Source organism: Diabrotica undecimpunctata, chromosome 5 (assembly GCF_040954645.1).
Source record: "Diabrotica undecimpunctata isolate CICGRU chromosome 5, icDiaUnde3, whole genome shotgun sequence".
Classification (NCBI taxonomy): Eukaryota; Metazoa; Arthropoda; class Insecta; order Coleoptera; family Chrysomelidae; genus Diabrotica; species Diabrotica undecimpunctata.
The window spans coordinates 30,776,897-30,793,876 of NC_092807.1; the positions used below are offsets into that span (position 1 = coordinate 30,776,897).

The following is a 16,980-nucleotide window of genomic DNA, read 5'->3' on the forward strand; positions in this document are numbered from 1 at the left end:
GAGTTTAGGCCACTAGTTAACTTCTCTAAATTGCTTATTAAATGGCTCATTAAAAAAAAACTTTGGGAAGACGAAATATGATGAAAACTTCATCTATTTAAGGATCTATTCAGGAGAGAGATAGCATAATTATAACTTAAACTTAGTTTAACGAATTTGTCCTCCTAGACCATATATTTGACCATTTATTCCAACAAAGCGATAGCAGCTTTTGCTTAAAGATTTAATCTTTTACATATTTCGTATAGATCAGAGGACAGAAAACGAACGTATTAAATCGTTTTCGTTCATGGCCACCAAATCAGGTGGCACCTCTGTACGCTAGCCACTGCAGTTCAAGTTTTAGGAGACATTCGTTGGACTTTCCGAGTTTGAATTTGTATCAGCCCTGTAAGTCTAAGTGTCTGATGAAGCAGGGATGTTAAAATGGGTCATAATACTATATTGATACCGATTCGAGCACGGGAAGTTTAACGAATTGGTCCTCCTAGGCAAATGTAAGTCAAAAGTCAGCAGGAAGACCACGAAAACAATGGAACGAAGTGGAGGCATATTGAAAAACAGACATAGGAAGAAGATATATACGATTTAGGTAAAAGTTTATGGTCATTATAGTAGAATTTAACAGGATATCTAACACAGATGATGATATTAAAAATGAAACACTAATTGACACAAATACTGGTACAAAATTTCTTGAATCCATGAGAAATTTACAGATTCTCATTTTACGAAATTGTAACCTAATTTCCAATAAAACAAGATAATTTTTAAGTAAGCGTAAGTGTATAGATAAAAATTTGATATGCCGACTGTTTATACAACAGAAGAACGGGTACAAATAATAAACTGGTACATTGGGGACAACTCAGTACAAGAAACTATTAATTTATTTTTATTGTGGCTTTTGAAAATAAGCCAATACCTATTATAGAAAAAACTGCATTGGCGATTATTCATCAATTTGAAAAGTTTGGCTGAAGCTGTTTGGCAATGGCAGATGTAAAACATTCTGCCCATCAGATCAACCTCTCGAAAAGACAATTTCTTAAGAACGAGAAATTAGAGAAATACAAGTTTGTGCATTGGCTGAAGCGACGCCGTGTTCAAGTAAACAAATTGCCGATGAAGTTGATTCGAATGTAAAAACAGTGAGGAATATTTTAAAAAGAAACAACTACCATTGTTATAAAGTTCAGACAACTCAAGAAATATTTCCTGATGATGAATTTAAACGGATGCAATTTTGTGAAATTATGATGAAGGAATGCCATGCATAAAATAATCAATTTTTGAAAAATATTTTGTTTACAGATGAGTCCTCCTTCACAATTCACAAGAAACATAATCCATCCGTTGTACGTTATTGGTCTCAGGAGAATAAGCATTTGAATGTGTCTGTGCGTACGCAGTATCCACAAAAGTTGAATGTTTGGACTGGAATTTTGGAAGACCATGTTATTGGTCCTTTTTTCATTGAAGGCAATTTAAACGCAGTCAAATATCTCCAATTACTACAAAATCAAATTATTCTTGCAGTTCGACGTCTTCAAATTAACTTCAACGAAATTTGTTTCATCAAGACGGCTGTCTTGCACATAATACAAAAGCCGTTAGAGACTATTTAGCGTTAATTTTTGTTGAACGTGTCATTAGTACGGACGGTACAATAAAATGGCCTCCTCGGTCACCCGACTTAGTTCCTCTAGATTTTCCTCCTGGTTTTCTAGAGGGTTTCTATTATTTTTTACGAGTCTCTGTCTCCATATTTTCCGAGTTCATTAATGTCTGTGTTTCGTTTTACGTTTTGAATCTTGACAAAGGCAAGGGTTTCCTGCCGAAACGTTGATTGCAATGGAAATTAAAATCTAGTTCCACATGTAATATATATTTTATTGAACCTAAACCCAAGAAATACTTAATTTATATTATATATATATATATATATATATATATATATATATATATATATATATATATATATATATATATATATTGACATTTCAAAGAATTACCTCCTTTTAAATGTAGTTGCATTGGGTTTTTCGATTAACCTTGGGTAAGCCTTTACGTGTCAAGTTCGAAGCTACCATACATTTCAATTCTTATAAAAAACTTTTTTTGCACATAGTAACAAAAAACACCACTATGTTACTAGCAAAGTTTTTTAATATTCTAACTCTACAATTCTAAGTTACGCCCTGAAGAAGCCAAATTAATTCTCTTTGGCGAAAACGTTCGGCGAAACAATTGATACACATTAGAGTATTTCTTGCAGATTTCCCCAATATTTAAGAGTTTACTATATACATATATATATATATATATATATATATATATATATATATATATATGTATATAATGGTTTAATAGCAGAGGTTTTATCGGTCAATAATTGGCAAATAAAAGTCGTCAACTACTTTATTGATTTATTCGAATACGTTTCGCTTTTATTTTTAAAAGCATCATCAGTTCACTACAAATAAAAAGATGTTAGAATATAAGTAAACAACCAACAGGGTTCATACTTACAAAAACAATTTGTAGGGGTTTTTAGATGTTGTAAAAACTCTACGATAACTTAACATTAAAGATTAACAACAAAACGAGAGAAACGAAACAAAAAACACAAGAAAAACTGTAAGAACACTAGTTCATTTGATTTTAACGGTTTTAATCAACGGTCGTATTTTTTGCTATATGTATATATATATATATATATATATATATATATATATATATATAATATATATATATAATATGTATATATATATATATATATATATATATATATATATATATATATATATATATATATATATATATATAGTAAAACTACAAAGTAAATAGCATTATTAATTTGATTTTTTAGTCAGAGATTTTTATGTTAGTATTTGATAGGGAATTTTCAATGCAATATTATTATACAATGATTCAAGTCATAACCTTTTAAGTAGCTACTTCACACTTCAGGGCGATAATGTAACAACAAAGAGGCCCCTTCCATGGGTACGTATTCAAGTATTTAAAGCTATTAAGTTTTTATGAGATTAACTGATTTTTATTAGTCAATTTATTTTTTATTAAGCGGATTGACCATTCGGATGCTGAATAAAGCAATGATAATTTCTTCCATTTCGCATCTACATAGTTAGTTGCATATTATAAGAATTATAAAATATACTAATTTACTATAATATAAAAAACTTTTTAGTAGATAAAGATTTTATTAAAATTGTTATTTTTTAGGTTATAAATATTTATAACAACTTTGATATTTTTTTGTCACGTGCTTGTAAGTAGACTCACGCCATAGCTGGTGAAAAAGCACACAATCTTTTTCTATAACGAGTGGTCGTAGGATTTGTGGTTGCGTGCTTATTTTCATATGCTTCGTTTTGTTGGTGTGTGTGTGTGTGTTTGGTGAGTTGGCTTGGAAACTAGTCCTTTAGCCACAGAATTGTAATGTAAGATATTAGATTTTAAATAGTGTAACCAACTTTAAATAAAAAGTTACATATTAGTTCGTATACTTCTCTACTATCTAAGGAGAGTAAATGGGTGATGTTTATGGGAGTCTGAATTTTAAGTTCTGATAGTTTTGAATACAGCTGATCTGTTTCATACCTATGTTTATCGCACTTAAAAAGAATATGGTTGATGTCACATTGTGATATATTATCGCATGAGCACACCCCAGAAGGGATAATATTTAACTTAGCCAAGTGAGCTGGGAATGCACCGTGATTAGTTTTCAGTCGTGTAATTGTGGCTGTTAACTTCTTTGGCATTGCATATTTGAAAATATAGTCAACATCTTGTGGCAAGGTAGGGTGGATAGTATAATATTGATTATTTGAATTCGTTGCTATGTTTTTCCATTGTTGGTGTTTATTATTAAACGCATTTTTGTAGGTAATTCTTTTAATGTTACATACGCCTCTCGTACAGCGTTTTCCGTTCTCCCAACAATATTGATATCGTCAGCATAGGCACTGATTTAGCCTAACCCCCAACCCGTCCGATGGGAGACAGACAACTCCCCACGGATGTTCATTGTTTATTAACATTTATTTTCTTAAGAAAATAATAAGAACTGGGATACTTTCACCTTTTGGAAAAATCAGAAAATCGCGAAAAAATAGATTAATTAATTTTTTCCATAAAAAAGTTATTAAATTTTTTTATTATTTTGTAACCCTCTATCTCTCATATACCTTTTAGAACATTTAAAAACCAGTAGAAGATTTTTCAGCTGTTTTTTGTTTTTTACTTGCCTATTACTGATGCTAATAAGAATAGATATGCCTGAAGCATTATCTACTTGATGCAACCCTACATTCACATAAAATTTATCAGTTTCTCGTATATGTGCTATACAACCAGTTGTTATTCCATCAAATATTTTATGTCATAATAGTTTATTATCTTGTTTTTATTGCTTAGTTACCAAATAGGTAATAGTGTACTTTATGCCCGCACGAGCATAAAGTGTACTTTATGGCCCGCACGGGCGTAAAGGTACAAACAAAAAGATAACTTAATAATTTTTAATAAACTTAATTTTTTCATATGCCTTGTCGTAGGCATCTCTTTATTGTTTTTTCCGCTTTTTTTTTAAATTTGGTTAGGGATTAGATTTTATAATAAATTTTGTGGAAGTTTTGTAAACAAAGTATTCAGTGTTTTATTGTTACATAAAATGAATTTCCATCAAGTAACAGTCGAAACCATCAATTATTTTAAATATGTTTCTAATAAGTTATTTTTTTGTTTGTATCTTTACGCCCGTGCGGACCATAAAGTACACTTTATGCCCGCGCGGGCATAAAGTACACTATTATGTAGTTGGTAATTAAGCAATAAAAACACAATAATAAACTATAGTCCGTCTAGAAAGTATCCGGAATTTTATATTTTTCCTAATTTTAATAGATTTTCTTTTTGTAACATTTTAAGACAAAAGTAATGCATCAAGTAGGTTGTGCCTACTATAGGTTATGGACAAAATCGCATGACAACACCATCTGTCAAATATTGTTGTTTGTAAACAGACTTGAGATTTGTGAAACAATGTCGCAAGTAGAAAAAAGAAAAGTGATGGAATATTTGTATAGAGAGGGTGTCCAAAACGTTAAAAAATTAGTGCAATTGACTGAACTCATAAAAAGTGCAGTGTATGAGACAAAAAAGAGGCTAAAAAAAAGGTATAGATATGAGACGTAGACCAGTTTCTGGTAGATCGCGTAAGATTCGCGGAAACAATTTAAATGCTTTAGTGGCTTTAGGGCGACAAAATCCGCGCCTAGGGTTTCGAAAATTAGGGAACAGATTTGAAAATCAGCGAAGAATAAAAGTGTGCGAAGAAATTGTCCACATGTCACTGAAAAAGCAAGGCTACATATCAAGGAATCCAAAAAAAACTCTACAATGATACCTCTGCAAAGTGCAAAGGCAACGAAGAATAGATTTTTGTCAACGTTTAATTTCCCACTAAAATAATGGTTTGGGGAGCAATATCACAGCGTGGTGCTACACCTCTCTGTATAGTTAATGGTACTGTTGATAGTGCGAAATATTGTGACATCCTAAATGGTTTTCTTCTTGAAACGGCTCATGTTTTATATCCAGAGGAGTGGCGTTTTCAGCACGATAATGCAAGATGCCATACTTCTGCTTATACTCAAGCTTGGATGCAAGAACACGAATTGACAACAATTTCATGGCCAGCAGCATCTCCAGATTTTAGCCCTATTGAAAATATATGGGGACTGATGAAGATTAAAGTGGAACGATCAGCGCCACGAGATAAAGAAGGTTTGATTCGGTCAGTTTTACAGGCCTGGAACACCATTACCGAAAATTATGGCCTTGACCTAGTTTCGGGTGTATCTGGACGTTTAGTTAATTGTTTAGATTTAAATGGAGGTTGTATAAGTAAATGAGATAAATTATTTGTTAAAATTTTGTATTTCAAGTAATAGAAATAAATACCGTAAAATTATAATTCTGCTTTCTTTTTTCCGTATATTTTCTAGACGGACTATAGTATGGCATAATAGTTATTTATGTACAAAGGGTATTAAATAGATGTTTATGCCCAGAGGGCGACGATGTTACAAACCCGAGGGCCTCTGCCCGTATGTAGCGTAGCAACATAACATAAGAACATAGAATGTTTACTAGTAAATATATTATCAAAATGAAATCGAATTTTCGGATTTTTTAGAACATATTTATTTGTACACGCAATAACGAGTAAACAAAAGTTTGTATGCACCGCGGGTATTAATAGATGTATATATGTTCTCGGGCGACTTACAAACCCGCTCACATCGTCGCCCTCTGGGCATAAAAATCTATTTAATACCCTTGGTACATAAATAACTATTTCGAGATTATTGCTAGCATTCTAACAACCAATTTTGAATCTTTTATGCTCCTTTTAATGAATTTAAACAAAACAAAAGTCATGCACTCCGAAGACACCGTGACAATAATAAACGATAAAGTTATAGAAAAAGTTGAAGAATATATATACTTAGGACAAAAAATAATACTAAATAGGGAAATTCAAACTGAAGAAATAAAAAGAAGAAGAAAGTTAGCTTGGGCAGCATTTGGTAAACTGAACTATACTCAGAAATCAACAAATTCAATTACATCTTAGATCTAAAGTTTTTGATGCATGCATTATTTCGATATTAACTTATGCGGCATAAACATGGACAATCACAAAAAAGAATATGAATATACTTAGAGTCACTCAACACGCGATGGAAAGAGCAATGCTAGGTATATTTATCACTTAAGGACAAGAAAACAAACACATGGATAAGACAGAAAACCAAAGTCACCGATGTGGTGCAAAAATCATTAAAGTTGAAATGGGAATACGCTGGACATGTAGCTAGGAGCGATCTAAACAAATGGCACAAATCAATTTTAACCTGGAGACCATACCATCACAAAAGACCCAGAGGCAGACCTCCTATGAGATGGACAGATGATCTGAAAAGGACTGCCGGGAAAAATTGGCTACAAGTAGCGTACAATAAAAAACAATGGAAAGGAAGACTTGAAGAGGCTTATGTTCAGATGTGGACGTGAATGGCTAGACGAAGAAGAAGAAGAAGAAGATGCTCCTTTACTACTTTGTGTTTTTTTTTACAGTTAACTTTAACATCTACGCAACTGACTCTCCTGTTAATATTAAATTATAAAAGTATTTAAATTAAAATACGAAAATATATTTTTATATTTTACCGAACTGTCTATTAAATTTGATGGCATTTCATTAATTAATGTAATTTAACATGGTTTTCTTATATAAACTTTTTCATTGTGTAGAACATAGAAATTATTTGTTAAAAAATGGATATACCCAAGCAAGTTAAACACTTTCGAATCAAATTATATTCATGGTAGCTATTAACTGTCTTTACACCTTAAGGTCAATCATCTGCTAAACGTTTTACCTCATTTTCTGCATTTCTGCTCACCTACGGTGAATTTCATTTCCTGGGTCGGATTTTTATTTAAACTAAACTTAAAGAAAAAAATGTCAACAGACGAACTCTTAACAAGCTATCATGTACTGATTATAAGGTATCAAGATATCGCGGACAGGATACTTTATGTGCCGATCACCTTCCAACCGATCTCATTTGATATTCGGAGCCGTGCGTTCAAAGTACTGTATTTATTTTTTTAAACTGGATTTATCGACATTGGAAATCAATCCATGTATTTTTAAATGATTTGAGGTGAAAGTTCATTGTTATCAGCCATTTAGTTGTTTGTTTTCTGCAAATAATTTAGTATTTCAACACGCTTCGATTTTTTACTTATCACTTATTTGGTGTCTGGTGTTGCGAATTTGTAGATATTTATAGATTTTTACTGTTTTGGATTAAATTGTGGATAGTTTGGACCATAAAAATATACTCGTATATGATAAACAAGTAGTTAGTTTCTGTTCAATTTAGTGAATTTAAAAGTTGTGTTCAAATGTTCAAAGACAAATTATATAAGGAAAAGGGTAAATATTTGTAGTTAGTATTTCTCTATTTTTTATCACAAAAAGATCAGCAATTTTTTTATTTTGTTATGTTTTTAAATATCTGATATAAACAATATTAATTAATTACCAGTGTACGGCACTGAAAAAGAGACATCGATTATTTTCAACAAACATCTTTAAAAAAACTTGCAGAAACACGTCGATATTTTCATCATATTCTCAAATTTCACTATGCCTCCCCTCGCCTTACCTATAACTATCATCAATACAATTAAAATAGGTAAAGTACTAAGTGTGATACATGGTTTAAAATGTAATTTTATAAGGAATGTAACTATATGACTGTTCGTTACGTAATTTTTTATTTTGGCGCCCTCTAGCGGGAGAAACTATTTTTTATTCCAAATTATGATAGATTTTAAAGCTAACTTCAACAATTTAGTGCACAATTTATAGTAAAAATTGGCAAAATGTGGAGTCTATAAACTTAAAAATTAAAAAACCTTTCACAGCTCTAACTTCATTAATTGAGCTATCGTATACACGGGATCAGGGGATCGTGTGTTTTTATTTTTCGGAAACCTCAGTTATAAGCCGGTGTTACTACATACAATTGTAATAACTTCTACATTTTTCAAGCTACCATGACCAATACGAACGAAGTTAGGGACTATTTTACAAAAATCATATCTCCATTGTTTATAAACATTAAGAAATAAAATTTGCACAAATTTTGAATGAAAATCTAAACTTTATATTGTTTCAACCCCGTTTTTTTTTTCGAGATCGGAACTCCAAATTGAAACACGTAGGAAAAATTTACATTATCTCGGCTTCCACTGCAGCTAGAAGCCTCTTTCTTTTTAATCTGGGGTAGCTCGTTGAAATATGAATATCTACATAGTTTTCACTGGCCGGGAAATATGGGAAACCTCTGAAAAATTGAGTCCATTTGAAATTCACCGTAAAAACTTACTTTTTTTTTTAATTTGGCTGGAATATTCTAAAAGAGGTTCTAGCTGCAATGGAAGCCGAGATAATGTAAATTTTTCCTACGTGTTTTAATTTGAAGTTCCGATCTCGAAAAAAAAAAACGGGGCTGAAAAAGTTATCCCCTCCACTTTCCTATGTCGACATTTCGAAAGTACCTTCGTTTCGAAGGGCTGTAGGTTTCGAAAAATTGGATGAATTTTATAGCTATAAGTTTCAATATAAAGTTTAAATTTTCATTCAAAATTTCAAAACCCAAAACGGACCCGAGCTTTTTGCCTTGTCTAATATAAACTAATATTTAACCTGTCAATATGCAAAAGATCTTTCTTGAATTACGATTTTCTTTGATTTTTTGCTACTGTGCGACACGATACTTATTGACTCCAATGAAGAAGACCTGCAAATACTTATAAACAGGGTAACCGAAGCATGTGATGAATATGGGCTAAAACTTAATACTTCTTAATAACACAAAACTTATCGTTGTCAGCAAAACGGAGTTACAACCAACGAACATCAGAGCGTATGAAATAGGATTAGAAAGAGTCCACAATATTATCTACTTGGGTGCAAACGTTAACGATAACTGGGATATATTGAAATATCCAATATTCAATACGCATTGAAAAAGCCAGAGCCGCCTTCTATAAATTAAAGAAAGTTGTAATTAATAGAGATATTACGTTAAACCTTAAAATCAGATTAATACGCTAGTACATATTCTCCACATTCCTGGAAGGTATGGAGAGCTGGACCCTTACAGAGACATTAATGAAAAAATTGGAGGCATTTGAGATGTGGATTTATCGACGAGTATTGCGGATAAGTTGGTTTAATCTAATAAAAAATGAAATAGTTTTACATCGAATGAAAAAGAGTACAGAAATAACAAAAACCATAAAAATTCGAAAGTCACAATATTTCTGTCATGTAATGAGACATCCAGAGAAGTATAAGCTTTTACACCTCATAATACAGGGTAAGATCGCCGGAAGGAGAGGCCCAGGCCGAAGGAAAACATCCTGGCTCCGAAATTTTCGAGAATGATATCATGAGACCACCTGTAATTTATTTAAAGCCGCCGTAAACAAAGTTATTATTGCCAATATGATCGCCAACGTTAGATAATCGCACAGGGTACTGAAAGAAGAAAGAAGTGCGTATCTTACTTTTTTATTGTGCATGTTGCCGCTGCATATGTGGTTATCGTGAGTTATTCCAGCAGTACCAGTTTAGTTTTCTTTGAGAGGGCCGAATCATGTTTTATTTTTTCTTAAATTTGTTATAATATACCTGGTACTGCTGCAATTTATTTTAAATTTTGAGTTCTGGATTAAACAAAATATTATATACTGTTTTAAAATAAAAAATTATGTTAAGACAATACAAAAATGGTTTTAATCAAAACCCAATTTTATATTGTTGAAAAAATTTATCATAACGAATTACATTACAGTTGTCGACACATTGTTTTTATCAGATTTTTTCGAGTATCACCTTTTTAAAACGTGAAGTGAATGTCTCGAGTTAATATGTAAATTATAGATGAACGGATAAGGACCTTATGTTTATTTTAATGTGTGAAGGTCGACATTTGTCAAAAATGCCCCTGATTAATTGTATAGCAATTACAGCAATAACACCAGCGATAATCTTATTCTACTAAAACCGATTCCCGTTCTAATCTAAAAATATAAATTTGGGTTATTCATTATGCATAACTGACCACTGATTATGTCATTAGAGTTAAGATATTACTATTTAAAAGTACTAAGAATAAAATAATATATCTGATTCTCACAAGGAAATAGGAACTCCAAGTGCTTTGTAATTGCGTGTTAGTAACTTGCATCAGATGTTCACGAAAAGGTTTTTGATTGCGAAAGTATAAGGAACCAGATAAAAAATTTGTCGTGTCTGCATCAATGAAGCAGATAAAAAGCGCAATGTCTGGCAGGGATATGTCTTGTACCCGCGTGTTTAACATTGTGTTTAATCTAAATATAGAAATTCTCTAAAGAACATTATGAAATAAAAAATTTTCAAATAAACAATAAATCTATAAATAATTCGGTTTACCGATACCACAATGATAAATGTAGAAATTTCTGACTTTTAGATAAAATTTCAGTGACTTTTAAATAACATTTCTATACTCGAGTTAGTTCCAAGATAGTTGAAACAACGCAGCATTTGAGTATTTAGCAGATAAATATTTGGAGCGGATGAGTTGGAAGAAGATCACTTATACTAACTATAGTTATAACATAAAGACAAACCGATGATTAGATTAAGTAATTAAAGAGCAATTACACACAAATGTACAACTAAAAGAACTGGGAATAAATGCAATTTAGCATTTAGTGGGAGATATTCTCGTAATTTTTTTAATACGAAAAGTATGAATGGTGCGTAGTCCGAATAGGAGATTATTTTTTGCAGAAAATATTTACTTCCTGAGATATCGAACATTGAATTTAAAAAAAATAGTAATTTTTCGAAATAACCTTCAAAATCGAGCTGTGAATGTTGTTTAATATGTGAATGTACTGGTTAATTTAATGACTACAAATCTACAAAAATTTACATTTTACATTTACAAGAATTTATTATAGACAGACCTGCAGACGTTACTAAACGCAATTTGTGATACTGGGGAACAGCTTGGTTTAAAAATAAACATAAAGAAAAAAAAACACAATGGTTATCAGTAAGAGGGACAAAGTCATTACAAGGATCCAGATAAAAAATGAAGATATTGAGCAAGTGGACAAAATGAAATTCTTAGGAGTAGGAATCTTACGGAAGATCTGAATCCGAAATCAGAAAATCGTACAAGAATAGAGCAATCAAGAGCAGCCTTTTTGAAGAAGAGGAAATTTCTGAGTAACCAAAGACTCAATCTGCAAATCCTATATCGGATGGTAAAATGTTATATCCACTATATTCTTCTTTATGGTGTCGAAGCCTGGACTGTTGATGTTGATTTAATGAGAAAACTGGAAGCTGGAAGAAAAATGGTGTTGCACAGAATGGGAAGAGACAGAGAACTTTTGACCACCATTAAAAGGCGAAAGACAGCATATTTGGGGCACATATTTATACATGATAAGTACGTTGTTGCAGCTGATGAAGGGTAAAATCGAAGAAGTCCTGGTAGATGACAAAGAAAAAGGGGTTGTCGATCAATCAACTGTCGTTAAAGTGAAAAAAAAGGAAAAATGGCATCCGTACAAAGTAAATCTGGTCCAGGAATTCTGAAAAACCAATATGGAACGATGTAACAGAGATTCATACAAAAAGGTACCTTTTTCAAATAAAGTGGCTTGTTTGTTCAATAGTCACGTAAACCGCCAAACATATCGATACTGGGCAAGTGAGAATCAACATAAGATGGAAGAATATAGGACACAATATCTTGAGAAGGTAATGTTTAGTCCGGCATTATACACAATCACATTATAACGCCATATTTTTTTGAGAAAATCTTAATGGCTCCTCGTTATCTTAAATTTCTTTAGGATTATCTGATGCCACAACTAAAACAGCCATTTCCAAATAGAAATGATTTGTGGTTTTAACAGGGTAGGGCTCCCCCACACTACAGCCTTGAGGTACGAAATTACTCAAATAACGTTGTTCCAGGTAGGTGAATAGGTAGAAGGGGATCTATCAAATGGCTACCAAAATCTCCAGATTTGACTCTTTTTTACTTTTTTATGGGAATATTTGAAGAGTAAAATGTATCAAAGTCGACCGAATAATATAGAAGAGTTGAAGAAGCGCATCAGAACTGAAATTGCACCAATATCTACTGAAGCCATCGAAAATGTTAGGAAAGAATTGACTGCCGTCTTTCTCATTGCATATATATATATATATATATATATATATATATATATATATATATATATATATATATATATATATATACATCAAATCATCAAATTAACCAGAACATTCATATTCATACTTAAACAAAACTCGATTTTGGGAATCGATATCTCAGGAATTTAATATTTTTGTAAAAATAATCTGCTATACGGACTACACACCATTGACAGTTACCTTAAAAAAATATAAGAATATACCTCACTACAGGCGTTCCCAGTTATTTTACTTGTATATTTTTGTGTACATGTTACGAGCAAAGCTTGAAATTGGACAGTCCTAGCGTTGTACGGAAATTATTGTCCACTTCTAGCATTGTATCCCCAAACTGTACAATGTCCGAAATGATCAAAATTTAAAATGATTATCGAAACGCTCATCGTTTCGAATCGAGTATTATTGACAACCGACACACCAAATCAAAAATCGAACAGTTCTTGTTAATTATTTAATATTTTTATATTTTCTATTTATATATAGAGTTGTTTTTTTTAATCGACAATATGATAAAATTCTGTGTCGAACTAAAATATAAATAATAAGAAGAAACTGTTCTACAATATAGTAATAATGTTAGTGAATCATTTCAAAACTTCAAGAGATAGATACATCACTATAATACAGGCAAGATATTTGTGAATCATTTTAGATTTTTAAGAAATGTGTCTGATAATTTAAAATAATTTAATCCTAAAATCCGGAAGTTCATTGGTGTTTGTTTGTCTTTAATAACAAATGGGGAATAATCGTAAAAATCGATTTGAATCAATACTTATTGAAATTCGAACATTGTACAGTAATTTTTTTATACAAAGTCCGATAACTATGTCTATTTTGGAGATTGTACAGTAAAGCGGTACAATGCTAGAAGTGGACAATATTTTCCGTACAATGCTAGGATTGTCAAATTTCGGACATTGCTCGTAACATATGTTCTCTTTAATTGCTGAATCTAATCATTGCTTTTTCATTTTGTAACTATATTATTTAGAGTGATGTTCCTACCTCGAGAAAAAGAAATGTTATTTAAAAGTCACTGAAATTTTATCTAAAAGTCAGAAATATCTACATTTATCATTCTGGTATCAGTGTAACGAATTATTTATAGATATATGGCTTATTTCATAATGTTCTTTAGAGAATTTCTACATTATAGATTAAACACGATGTTAGACACGCGGGTACAAGACATATCCCTGTCATACATTGCACTTTTTATCGGCTTCATCGATGCAGATACGCCTAATACTAAAGCGATTCTTTTATCTAGCTCCCTGAACAATAAAAGTTAAGTAAATCCTTACACTTTCACAATCAAAAATCTTTTCGCGAACATCTGATGCAAGTTACTAACATACAACTAAAAAACACATCGTGTTTCTAGTCCCTGGTGAGAACCAGAAATATCATTTTATACTTATTGCTTTTTAATATTAATACCTTAACTCTAATGACATAATCGGTGGTCAGTTATGTAAAATGAATAACCCAAATTATTTTCTTAGATTATAATGGGAATCGGCTTTAGTCGAATGACTTATCGCGGGATTTGTCGTTGTAATTGCTATACAATTAATCAGGCGCATTTTGACAAATATCGACCTTGACATATTAAATATAAACATAAGGACCTTATCCGTTCATCTATAATTTACAAATTAACTCCAGACATTCACTTCACGTTTTGAAAAGCTGATACTTGAAAAATTATGATAAAAAGAATGTGTCGACAAGTGTAATGTAATAGTATGCAATTCGTATGATAAATTATTTCAATAATATAAAATTAGATTTTGATTAAAACCCTTTTTGTATTATCTTAACATAATTTTTGTATTATTACCCAGTTATTATATATTGTTTAATCGAGAACTCCAAATTTAAAATTAATTAAAAAAGTGCAAGGTATATTACCACAATTTTTTTTAAATAAATGCGATTTGGGCTTCTTAGAGAACACTAAACTGGAACTGATGAAATAACTCCCGGCCAAATTTATGCGGCCGCAATATGCACAATAAAAATGGAAGATCCGCTCGCTCTGCAGCGAAAAATCGAAGTGATTGAAAATCGTAATTAAGCGCCCCAAAGAAATTCTTTCGCATATTGAAAGGTTAAATATTATTTGATATAGAATTAAAATGAGAATTACATTTTACATTTGTTTTCTAATCCGTAAATCGTTTTAAAAAAAAAGTTCTTCTTCTTCTTTGTAAATAAGTTTGATATTTAAGACCCATGGTTCCATTCGGTCAAACAGACAAGACCCAATGTAAAACTTAGTCTTAGGACATGAAATTGTACGATGTATGAAAAGGTAGAGGTTGACATGGTTGGAAGGTGCCCAAGTGTTAAAGGATACAAAAACTAGGAATATTATGCAATGGACACCAACAGGCAAATGAAAGAAATAAATCTTAGAATGTAAGAGGATGGAGGAGAGGGACACAAGAGAAATGTGAATGGAAGAAAATAACCACAGAGGCAAAGATACACTTGTAATTAAAAAGCCAAAAGTAAAAATTGTTCCATGGATGATATATTCGTGTTAATTTTTTGACAAAACCTGATTCCAAGTAGTTTCTCTAGAAAACATCTTAATTTCTGTTTATTTATGAAGGCTATAAGTTTTGTTTAGGACGGATTTACAGATAGTTTCCCTCTTAGGCACGATTTCTTTGTGCGGTTTGATACAAAACGCATATGCCTGTTTCAGAGAACTTTTTCTTGTTGATTATCGTCTGTGGAATCAATATATTTTCTGTCTATTAAACCCATAGATCAGATCATCAAAAGCTAGGTTCCATAGCTGTTGGTGGTGGTAATACTTCTTGAAGGCAATAACTCGTTGTCATTAAATAGGACTTTTATGTGTTTCCACAGATATAGCTCTGCATTTAAACATTTGAGTTATCAATCTGCGCGCTTTGTGTATAGACCAGGCAGACGTATTATTTGTTAGGGCTGTAGCTCAGTATCTAAGATACTGGCTTTCTGCATATCACCCAAGAATATGCGTTCACTAGTGTACATCAAGAAATGTACTACCAACGTCTTTTTCACTGAATATATCACGAAGTACAAAGTAACCTATCTAAAATTTATCAAAATGTCTAAAAAACCGTACTATCAAAATCGTCTAGAAATCTCTAAAAGTGTTGCAAAAGAAACTTGGTCCTCAAACATTTTCCCTTTCACACCCTGAAAATCTAAATGAATACTTCGTTAATGTCAGCAAAAATATAACACTACATATTTTGCCACAACAATTACCTATTTCCTATCTCCCAAATTCAAAAAAGCTCTCGAATTCATTCTTTATAAGACCAGTTGATAAATCTGTAAAACTGATCCAAACAATCAATAGTATCAAAAAAAAATCTTCCTGTAGTAATGTGTTGTCTTCCAAATCTTCCAAAAAATATGTTGGGAGTAGTGGTTTCACTAATTGAGGAGGTTTAAAGCAAAACCGAATAAATCCACTAAAACCGATTTTTGGAAAAATAGGATTTTTCTGAGACGCAAAAAGTAATTATTTTTTTCTTTATCTTGTTCGCAAATACTGTTAGAGAAGTCATAATAAAACTTTTGCTACAATATAAATTTAAAAAAGTGATATTTAGTGCAAAAGAAAATTTAAACAAAAGTGGATTTATTTGGTTTTGCTTGAAATAACTGGATTTATTTCATTTTGCTCACAACTTTATTAGCAGGAATTAATAAAAGTAGTATTTTTATTAGTAATACAAAAAAAAAACATATAACATTTGATACACTAATAGCACATCCAACAGTGCATTTAAATATGAAGTGCAAACTCTTCTTCTAGACAGTCACACTCATTTCTTAGCTCTTCTTCTTCCTCAGTATCTTCAACCACTTGATTATTTTCACATAAAAGATTCGTGTACCACAAAAACTTTCGTCACTTTTCCACTCCTTTCCAAATTGTTTTTCCATAAGTTGTTGAACACTTTTTATCTTCTTTGGTGGAATGGCACTTCGCAGGTTGACTTCGGATAGCAAAAAATTTTTTAAAGACTTTCCCTTTTTGTAAATTGAGCGCCTAAGTT

The 16,980-nt window shown here is 31.5% G+C and overlaps 1 protein-coding gene across 4 annotated transcripts in view; it reads left to right on the forward strand.

Moving 5' to 3' along the window:
- Gbs-70E (Glycogen binding subunit 70E) overlaps nt 1-16,980 on the forward strand; it is a 200,491-nt gene that overhangs the window by 94,399 nt on the left and 89,112 nt on the right. For 2 of the 4 annotated variants that reach the window (XM_072531829.1, XM_072531832.1), the window contains exon 1: nt 7,872-8,041. The exons of the other annotated variants lie outside the window; for them this stretch is intronic. The gene's annotated coding sequence lies outside the window, so the exon portion shown is untranslated. Of the gene's footprint in view, nt 1-7,871; nt 8,042-16,980 lie in introns of those variants that run through there. 4 annotated transcript variants of the gene reach the window in all.